This window comes from Wyeomyia smithii, chromosome 1 (genome assembly GCF_029784165.1).
Source record: "Wyeomyia smithii strain HCP4-BCI-WySm-NY-G18 chromosome 1, ASM2978416v1, whole genome shotgun sequence".
Classification (NCBI taxonomy): Eukaryota; Metazoa; Arthropoda; class Insecta; order Diptera; family Culicidae; genus Wyeomyia; species Wyeomyia smithii.
Window position 1 is genome coordinate 115751812 of NC_073694.1, and position 10641 is coordinate 115762452.

General features: G+C 39.4%; 1 long non-coding RNA gene across 2 annotated transcripts; it reads right to left on the reverse strand.

Annotated features, from left to right (window-relative positions):
- Positions 1–5871: 5871 nt before the first annotated feature.
- On the reverse strand, positions 5872–10441 carry LOC129727037 (uncharacterized). Of its 2 annotated transcripts, XR_008728476.1 has the most exons (4): positions 6498–10441; positions 6397–6436; positions 6205–6327; positions 5872–6148 (listed from the first exon to the last, which is right to left on the reverse strand). It is a non-coding gene; the product is annotated as an uncharacterized LOC129727037 (long non-coding RNA). The 2 variants fall into 2 exon arrangements; XR_008728473.1 differs by having other exon boundaries at positions 6205–6436.
- Between the last annotated feature and the right edge of the window lie 200 nt (positions 10442–10641).

Below are 10641 nucleotides of genomic sequence, written 5' to 3' on the forward strand. Positions count from 1 at the left end.
CGCATGAAAGTTCTCACAAATAGTAGAGTCGCTGTTTTTGCAACGATACAAAACTGTTTTTGTGAAATTTGTGTATTTTTTTCATAGCTGTAGGAATATACAGTGGGAATTCCGATATTTTAGAGGTAAACACGTGTTGAAAAAGTACTAAACGTTTATTTAAACAACTTTACACTGGCGCGGTCGAAAAAGGAATGAAAGAGTTTTTCTCTGTAGTGTGTGTAGAAGAACGAGTGGCGAAAAAGTGTTGCCTGATAATAACGATGATGCAACCATTTCGCTCATACAGGGTTGAAACAAATATTGGTGCTTGCTACTTTCCGACACTCCTCCTCAAGCTCCAACTTCCCTACTTCTTGAGTAGCAACATTTCCGAAAATTACTGGTGTTTGATAGTACCAAGAGGCTTTGTTAAAATATCAGCAATCATCAAATCCGACGGACAATACTCGAGACGCACTCCACGACGATCGCATAAATTTTTTACAAAATGCTGCCGAGTCTCGATATGTTTTGAACGCTTGCTTGGACGATCAGAACTGACAAAGCTAAGACAGCTCTGATTGTCTTTATACACTATAGTTGGTTCATCCTGCTCTTCATTCAAATCCTTCAACAACCGCCGGATCCATAAAACCTTTTGGCAGACTTCGCTCAATGCGAAATATTCCGCTTCCATTGTAGACAGACTAACTGAGTTTTGTTTCTGGCTGATCCAATTGATTGCACCACCGTTGAAGAAAAACACACCACCCGTAGTGGATTTTCTGGTTACCACGTCTCCAGCCCAATCAGCATCTGAATACGCGACAAGTCCAATGCAGTTCGCTTCAGGTGAACCAAGAACCAGCTTCCAGTCGCACGTTGCCTTAAGATACCTTAGTACGCGTTTTGCTGCTACCCAGTCTGCTTCGGTTGTAGAACTCACTTTCCCCCCAAGTATTCCGACAGGGTTAGCCACATCTGGACGACCATTGACTGCGACAAACAAAAGCGCTCCGATCAAGCTTCGATACATTTCGGCATCTTCCAGCAGCACACTATCAGTTTTCTGCATATATCCCACGTCCATTGGCGTCTTGCTCGGCTTTGCATCAGTCATGTTATATTTTGAAAGCAACTTCTCTATGTACCCTCTAAGGCTTATCGAATAAAATCCGTTATCTTGCCTGATCTCCAATCCAAGAAAATATTTAGCCTTTCCCAAATTAGAAACCTCGAAATATCGTTGTAATCCACGGAATGTCTCCTCTATCATGCCATCGTCAGATGCAACAACGAGCATGTCATCCACGTACACCAATGCATACAGCTTTTTGTTGCTAGCTAAGGTTTTGATCAACAAACATTGGTCAACAGAACTCCGTACGAACCCTAGCTGCGCCAAGACTTCCACGAGCTTTTCATTCCAGCAACGGGCTGATTGCTTCAAGCCATAAATACTGCGTCGCAACTTGCACACATAATTTTCCTTCCCATGGACTTCATATCCCAGAGGCTGCTTCATAAAAACCTCCTCTTCTAGTTGCCCATACAAATAAGCAGTTGTGATATCAAAATGGTTTAATATGTAACCTTTCTTGCCTGCCACTGCTAATAAGGTTCTTAGTGTTGTATGACTAACGACAGGGGCATAGACCTGGTCATAATCTATCCCATACTTCTGATTGTAGCCCTGAGGTACTAGTCGCGCTTTGAATTTGACTATATCACCGTCTTCGTTTTCTTTGATTTTGTAAACCCATCGGCTTCCGATAACTTTTCGGTTAGGCGGCAGTTGCGTAAGCTCCCACGTCCCATTTTTAGCATGTGAATTCATTTCATCATCCATGGCACGAATCCACATATCTCTTTCTGGTAACCCCATTGCTTCACTAAACTTCGCAGGCTCCTGCGGTGAGCCTACCATTGGCATTGCCGACGACGTAATCTGAAAGTTTAGAGGGAATTTTTCCCCTCGTCTGACGATCCGGTAACTTTTTATTCGTAACAGTTTCATGCTCCTCCTGAAGTGGATGCTGTTCTATTTCATTCTCTTCTGCATCAACAAAATCTTCACCACCTGATTCCTCTTCATGCTTATCCAGATTGTTTGCTTCTTTCCGAGAATCATCACGTCTGTTTTCTAAAGGCAATTCAACTTGTGATGATCCATTATTCCACTCTAAGAAGCTGGCATCTCTGCTCAGGGTAATGGTATCCGTTCTTTGATCTAAGAAACGGTATCCCTTACGATCTTCTGCGTATCCGACGAATTTTAGTTTTTGCGATCCAGCTTACTACGTTTAACATCTGGGATTCTAACGTAAGCCTCACTTCCGTAAACTCTAAGATGGTCCAAAATTGGTTTCATCCCATACCACCTTTCATACGGTGTACCGTCGATAGCTCTCGAAGGTAGACGATTTTGCAAAAAAGCTGCTGTCCGAATGGCTTATCCCCAGTATTTCTTCTCCATATCAGCATCAATTAGCATGCAGGAAGCCATCTCCTGCAGGGAGCGGTTCTTCCGCTCGGCCACTCCGTTCGATTGGGGTGAGTGTGCAGTGGTATATTGCGCTAAGATTCCTTCTTGTATTTAAAAATTGGATAAATCTTTGTTTATGTACTCACCACCTCCATCGGACCTGATTACCTTCGGTTTCTTACCAAAGTAGTTTTGGCAAAACCGCACATAGTCGATAATCTTCTGCTTGGCATCTGATTTCTCCTTCAGCAGATAGATCACAGTGAACCGGCTGAAGTCATCGATAAGACTCATAAAGTATCGATTACCACCTGGTGTCACATTACTAAATGGTCCGCATAAGTCAGTGTGAACTAAATCCAAGATAGATTTCGCCTTTCTGTCCACTACACTGGGAAACGGTTTACGGGTGACCTTCCCTTCAAGGCATACTTCACACACTTCATGTTTGTCACATTCGGAAATTTTCATACCACGACCGAGATTTTCTTTGATCATTTTCTCCACAGCATCTACATTACGGTGTCCGAAACGCCGGTGCCATAAATGACGACAATTTCCACTGTGACACAATCCAACCGATCTGGCCTGTTCCGCGTTATTCAGTTTATACAGGTTTCCGAACCTGTCTCCGACCGCGACAATATTTCCCGCACTATTTACGATATTGCAACCATTTTCTAGAAACTGTACATTAAATCCTTTACTGGTCATTTTACCGCCCGACAGTAAGCCTCCATCCAAACCCGGAACGTATAGCACATCGGTTAGACGAATATCAACCGAATTTCCGTCAGAATCAACACCTTTAATCATTGCTTCACCGGAACCTGCTGTTTTGGTTTTCTTACCATCAGCCAGTACGACGTCAGCACCAACGCCGCTCGTAAACATGGTGAAAAAATCGCGGTCACTCGTCATATGACATGACGCACCCCTATCTAGAATCCAGGCGTTTTTGACAGTACGACCTTCTATAAAACACAAAGGCTCGCTTGATTTTTGCGCTTGCTTTGCCTTTTGTGGCACACTACGAGAATCGCGATAATCACTACCACTATTACTACCGCCATTATTTTGCAGAGCCATAAACTTTCTGCAGTTTTTCTTCATGTGTCCCGGCTTCCGACAAAAGAAACACACCTTTCTATCGTCATGCCACGCGTTTGATTTCATCGCCTTTTCGTTTCCTGATCTATCGTCCGACCGATCGACATGCCACTGATGTGCATCAAGCAGCTTTGTTTTCACGAGATCAAGAGTTATGCCTGCATCCGGTCTGCTTTCGAGTGCCATTACCAAACTATCAAAAGTATCCGGTAAACTGCGCAACACCATTGCAACCTTTAAAAGATCGTCAAGCTTTTGACCGACATTCTCGAGACGCTCGAACAAATCATCAAGATCCGTTAGGTATTTTTTCATATCACCACCTCGCGAATGGTAAATCGAGCACAACCGTTTCAATAACGACACACGCAACGACATGTTTGGTTTCTCATGGAAAGCTTTCAAAGCTTTCCACACTTGCTTCGCACTTTCCTTTTTCTTTATCAAACTATACTGTGACTCTTCCAGACACAAACCAATTGTTGCCATGGTTTTCTGATTATCGCGATCCCAGTAATTATCAGCATCTTCTGGCTTTTCTTCCTTTACCGTATACCATAAATCTTCACGAATTAAAAGCATTTGCATACGGAAATTCCACGATTGCCAGTTAGCATTATTCAACTTCGCGAACGAGAATTTCGCAATATCAGCCATTTTGTTTCGTCAGCCAAATAAAAAAATTACACGAGTCACACACGCGCCGAATAATAGTACTACCGTGTTCAATATTAAACCGTAAATCACTTTTCCCGAAAAAGCACTTCCGGTATTTTATAGGCATTCACTGGGAACCATAACCTGTAGGAATATACAGTGGGAATTCCGATATTTTAGAGGTTAAGACGTGTTGAAAAAGTACTAAACGTTTATTTAAACAACTTTACACTGGCGCGGTCGAAAAAGGAATGAAAGAGTTTTTCTCTGTAGTGTGTGTAGAAGAACGAGTGGCGAAAAAGTGTTGCCTGATAATAACGATGATGCAACCATTTCGCTCATACAGGGTTGAAACAAATATTGGTTCTTGCTACTTTCCGACAATAGCAACACTAAAACAAACAAATTAATCGTTAACATAAACTGGGATTGAACAAAATTGTCGATTTTGTACAAATTACGACTGCTCAAAATTTCTACATTCAAAAACGGCAACGCTTCTTATTGCAATAATATCGATAAGAGCTGGGAAACTATCGATTTTATCGAATCATTGACCACTAAGTGTTCTTACACGGTAAGAGTCAAAAACCCATTAATGGGTATTGTTGTACCCATTTTTTTTCTGTCATATGCGGCTGTCAAAGTAATGGGTAAATTTTAAAATGTGAAATGGGTAAAATTGTACGCATTAGAAAGACATGTTCTTAGAAAAAAATGGGTCATTTGTTTACCCATTAATGGGTGAAAAAATACTTCAAGCATCGTTTTAGTTTGCTCTGTCGATTTGTTCGCACGCGTTACTTCTACGATCAGTTTTGTTTATTATTTGTTAACAATTGCCATGGAAGGACTTTAAAAGAGATTCGATACTGCGTCGTTTAAGAAGTTGCAAGGTAAACAGTATGTTATATCAAGTATTGAATTTTACAATGTGGGATTTTTTTTATATTAGGTCTAGAATGTTCACTATCCGTCTGGTATTGGCTTTGTTGCAGAGAATAGCGATTCTGACAATTGATGATAGCAGATAAAATACTCCTGTTTTTGTAAATAAGATTCATTTTTGCAAATAATTCAAAATAATTGATTTCACTTTCACTTCTTTTCATTTTTTTGAGTGATAATCACAAAGTTTCCGTTCATTTATTAATGGGTAAAATTTCACCCATTTCCTTGAGAAAATTCATTTCTCAAAATGAGTGATTTTGTACCCAGTTTTTGACGTTTAATCGGTTTACCCGTTAATGGGTAAATTGAGTTTACCCACTAAATGGGTTGGCTCACTTTTTTGCGAAATGGTTGAAAAAGTACACGCTCATTTTTTGTTACTCTAAAGTGAGTTAGATATCACCCACTTTTGAAAAAAGTGGAGGTACCCTAATTAGGGTACTTTTACGGTTACTCACTTCTGAGTGAGGGCGTCATACGTCAAAAACTGAGTAGAATCTACTCTGTTCATGCAAACCAGAAATTAACGAAAATGAGTACAAGTTATCCAGTTTGCCTAAATACGGAAATTTAATGATTTCTGTTCTTTTTAAATCTGACTCAATAAATAAAATAAATTCAGAACAATCAAAAACACAGATTTATTTTTCATCGAAACATTAGAAAATTTACTGAATCATTCCCGTGTCTTCATTGAATGCGGCACCCTACCGGTTGACAGTTGCCCGTGAACTGTGACTTACTCTTTTGTGCCAGATAATCCGTCATCATTCGTCACCTAATACTGCGAAGAATTTAAATTGCATCGATTGTTGAGCACTGTACATCAATACAAATGTTTCCGTTTGTTATCACGAATAAAAGACCGGCTTTAAACGGCATCGTAGAACATACAACATGCGGTTGTTCATTTTGAAGAGATCTTTTAGGTGTTTTCAAATCCTCTGCAATACTGATGTTGGGCTGAAATTATTAATTGATTAAGAAATTATTGATTCGATGACAGATCAGATACTTACTGCTAGCCAACGAATAAAAAACGACACCAATCGTTCTTCGGAAACCGATAATATTGCTGTTGAAATCTTTTGACATATACATATACTCAGGGGTGAGTAAACGTCATGGATAATAACTCAAAACTGAGTAAACATGGTAATTATGAAAATTTGGGTTAATGTTACTCAATTGTCCAGTACTCGATTACTCACTTTTTGACATTTTGCATAAGAATACCAAACTGAGTAGATCCTAATCAGATTAGAGTTAAAATAAAGCGGCGTGTACCCATTAATGGATTTTCGACTCTTACCGTGTAGCGCCACCATAAGAGCTGCCAGATTTTATTTTGAAAAATCTGTATGCACCCGTAAAAAAATCTGTATTTTTCTGTATTTTGTTCGTGTGCCTAAAAGTGCTCTGGTTTGGGGTAACTGGGCTTGGCATCCAACCTCAAACTTCGCCTGAAACCGTAAAAAGGTTGGGTAAAATTCCTGAAAGAAAACTCAGGTCTATAACCGTGTTTTTTTTTTTTTTTTTGCTAGAAAGGCAATAGAATCCGGTATTTTTGTTCCAAAGCTTTCCCGTTAAGCCAAATGTCGAATGTCCAGAAGAAATCAAACAAAAGGAATTTCCCGCTTAGTAAATGCCAGACGCCCAGCAGAACTCGAACAACCACCCTCGACGCCTGGGTTAGAATTCCAACGCCGACATAGGTGTCGATGGTAGTGGGATGGCGTGATCCACCCACAACCAACCCAACTGGTCTAGGTTTAGTCCTAGCCGACACCGGGAGATTTTCTGAGGCGAAAAAACTCTGGGATCACGCATTCCATCGCATGAGGAAGTAAAGCCGTTGGCGCTGGTCCGTTGAACAGCGGGTCGTAAGTTAGGGTCCTGGGTGGAGTCGCCTCCACCAGTGGCGGAATCAGATCGACGGAAAATAAGCAAGAATAAAAAAAATCGATTGCTAAAATTCTGTACAAAGCTGTAATAAAAATCAACATTCTGTATGGATTCTGTATTCTGTATCATTTCTGTATCGTGGTCAAAAATCTGTATAATACAGACAAATCTGTATACTTGGCAGCCCTGGCCACCATACTGCATATTGCGACATGCTAAAAAACCGTTGCGTCTTTTTACACATGAAGCAAAACTAGCTTGAATGTCTGCAAAGATAACTAGAACAAGATACCTAACTCCCATATTTTTCATACATTTTGAATACGACCGATTTCCGACGGTTAGTGCTGCCATCTGATGACTTAAATTCTCATAAAATTGTCACTACGAGCAAAACCGATTTATCGTGTATAGTCCGTCATCGATTGTTGAGCTGCTCAAGATTGTATATGAAAAAGGTGTAGCAGTTTGGTCAGCTCGACGCTTAAGATAACATGCAGATTAATGATATTGTCATTTTTTGCACTTAATGCTATTGCCATATTTTTTGCACTTCAAAGTACAAAAGAAAAGTGTAACATTGACTGTCAGAGTGGGAGTTTATATTGAGGGGTTATATTTATTTTCAGGTCCCATTCTACCAACATTTAAAGTTTGATATGTCGCAAGCCAGGTTTCAGCACCATTGTGCATCTGGTCAGGTTCACCGGGGCACCCGATTTTTGCTTTATTAACCTCGGCAAGAGTGGAAAACTTGGCTGTAGAACGTGCTCATAGCGGTTATCAAGAATTTCAATATCAATTTTAAATAATGCGCCAATTATTCTTGATTCTTCCGGACAGTATCATGTTTGAGAACTAAACATTCGTACACATTATTATCATTTTTCGGATGGCAGCACCGTACAGTCGTCCACATGGATACTGAAAAAATTGTTTCACCTTTCAGCAGTCATGTCTTGGCCTTGTCGTCAGTTGATTTTGTCGTTAAGTATACATTATATTAACAGTGTATAAATTAGTTCGACTTTTGCTCACGCGCAGCGACAATCATGTCCGATGAATTCTGCAAGAGTCAGGTATCTTGTTCGAGTCATCTTTGATGCCTGTTATCTGTGGTAAGAAAAAGCAGGTATATTTTAAATTGGAACCCCCTATTGTTATAACGCACTGAAGCCAAAAATCGACCTCTGACAATATTTTGAATTGTAAGATGGCGACTTCCGGTGTCTGGAAAACAGCTGAAAATGACCAAATACCATCCAGTATGAGTGTTTATTTAACCAGAATGACGCTTAGAGGACAGAAATTGTTTCCAAATGCCATTTTGAAATACAAGATGGCGACTTACGGTTTCTGAAAAATAGCCTAAAGTGACCAAATAACACCCAATATGAGTATTACCGGAACCAGAATGGTGCAAGGAGCTACAAACTGACCTCAGACACCATTTTGAATTGTAGAATGGCAACTTCTGGGAAACAGCCGAAAATAACCGAATACTACTACATATGGATATGTCCGTAAAGATGATGATGTAAAAAATGATGTAGAGAAGCCAAGCATTTACCCTGGGCATCATTTTGAATTCTAAGATGACCTCTTTCAGTTTCTGGAAAACAACGGAAACAGCTGAAATGCACCCAGTATATTTCCGGAATAGAGGTGATGCACAAAATCCAAAAGTCGAGGATGTTGTCATTCCGATAAAACCAATCATTTCAAACGATATAAACAAATCGAAAGAAATCAATGAATTTGAAATGTTTAAAATTATTAAATTGAACAGTAAAATAGGCAGGGCGAAGTTTGCCGGGTCAGCTACTATATATGTATATTAGGGTGGGACAAAAAATGAATGTAAGCTCCCATGCACTTTTCGTGTTCCTTATGGGTCCTACAATAACTGTGTAAATTTTCAGATCGATCGGTGAAACTATATATTTGCGCCCTATTTTCAAAGTTTCCATACGATTTTATATGGGAAAATCCACTTTTTCAAAACTTATTCTCTAGAGCTGTCCAGTTTGCTTCTAAAATTATATCAATACATGATGTTTAAAGGAAATTTTCCTGGGAAAAACTCTTCTGAAGATCGTAAGGCACTGCGATGCTTGAAAAAAAGTTATTAACCTCAAACTGATTGAATGTCTGACGAACGGTTCACCATTGAATTTTACCAGCAACACTGCTACAGCATGCTGTTTTTGCAAACTTACTTAATACCTCGTTCACACTACACCACATATCACCTGATATCAGGCGATTCGTGCTATCGAGGCCATATCACCATCGATATTACCTGATATCCCATACAATCGAGCTGTCAACGGATATCACCTCGGCTACATGCTATCGCGGATATCATGTTCGAAAACCAATAATAACCACATTTCCAGCAGTTGGCAACACGGCCAACAGACATTTGACGCAACCCTACAAATTTCGCAATTCGCGTTGCATGCGAGGAAAAAGGAAGGAAATATTTTTGCTCAGAGTCTATGGTATATAGAGTCGCGCGAAGAGAAAATCTATCGTTTCGGCAACACAGTTTTTGTGCCGTTTGTTGCCAAGAACTATACAGTTCTGTTTTTCACCATGCATAAGCGAATATCATTTTTTGAAATTCTTCACAAGGTACACAGTTTTGAAAGATTACACCGGTGATGTTTTGTTAAATTTAAGTGAACCAGTGTACAGGTTTAATGTTGGATTAAAATGTGTAAGTAAAACTTCGGAAAAACACATATTCTTTATTACGCTCAATTACAACACTTTTCATCCACTCCTAACATTATCACCTTGTTTATTTACATTGCTCGATTGGTACCCTCGTTTGACACTAATTTGGTTCCTTTGGATTCATCTTTGTGGGACTCTTAAACATAGACTCTGTTTTTGCTATTTTCATCCCGCACATGTTGACAATTGCATATGAGAGTTCGCGTTGGTGCGAGCCAACTAACTGACATCTCTATCCTAATCCCATTGCTCTTGTTGTCTTCTTCTTCTTCTTCTCGCTCTGTTGCGTGACAGCCCTTTGGCTGTACACATTTGACGTTCCACCTTCCACACGTCATATCTGGCACAGCATGAACTCGCTATATCGCCAACAATTATTTCAATCTTGTTGTCTTGTTTTAGTTTTAACCTGTTTTTGTGTCTCTTTTCAACTACCAAAGCAAATGTCAAATTATATCAGCTCACTGAAGTGTGAACGCTCGAGGTGCTATCCGATATAATCTGGCGATATCAGGTGATATTCGGCGTAGTCTGAACAAGGCATAAGGATGAGAAATAATTTCGCGTGGAATTAAGCTTAAAGCGTGATTTTTGCACAAAGTATCTTCGAAGAAGCCTTCCAAGATTATATATATATATATATATATATATATATATATATATATATATATATATATATATATATATATATATATATATATATATATATATATATATATATATATATATATATATATATATATATATATAGCCCATTGGGATTGATGCCAGTAAGTTCCCAATTACGGTAACTGGTCGCAACGCCATAT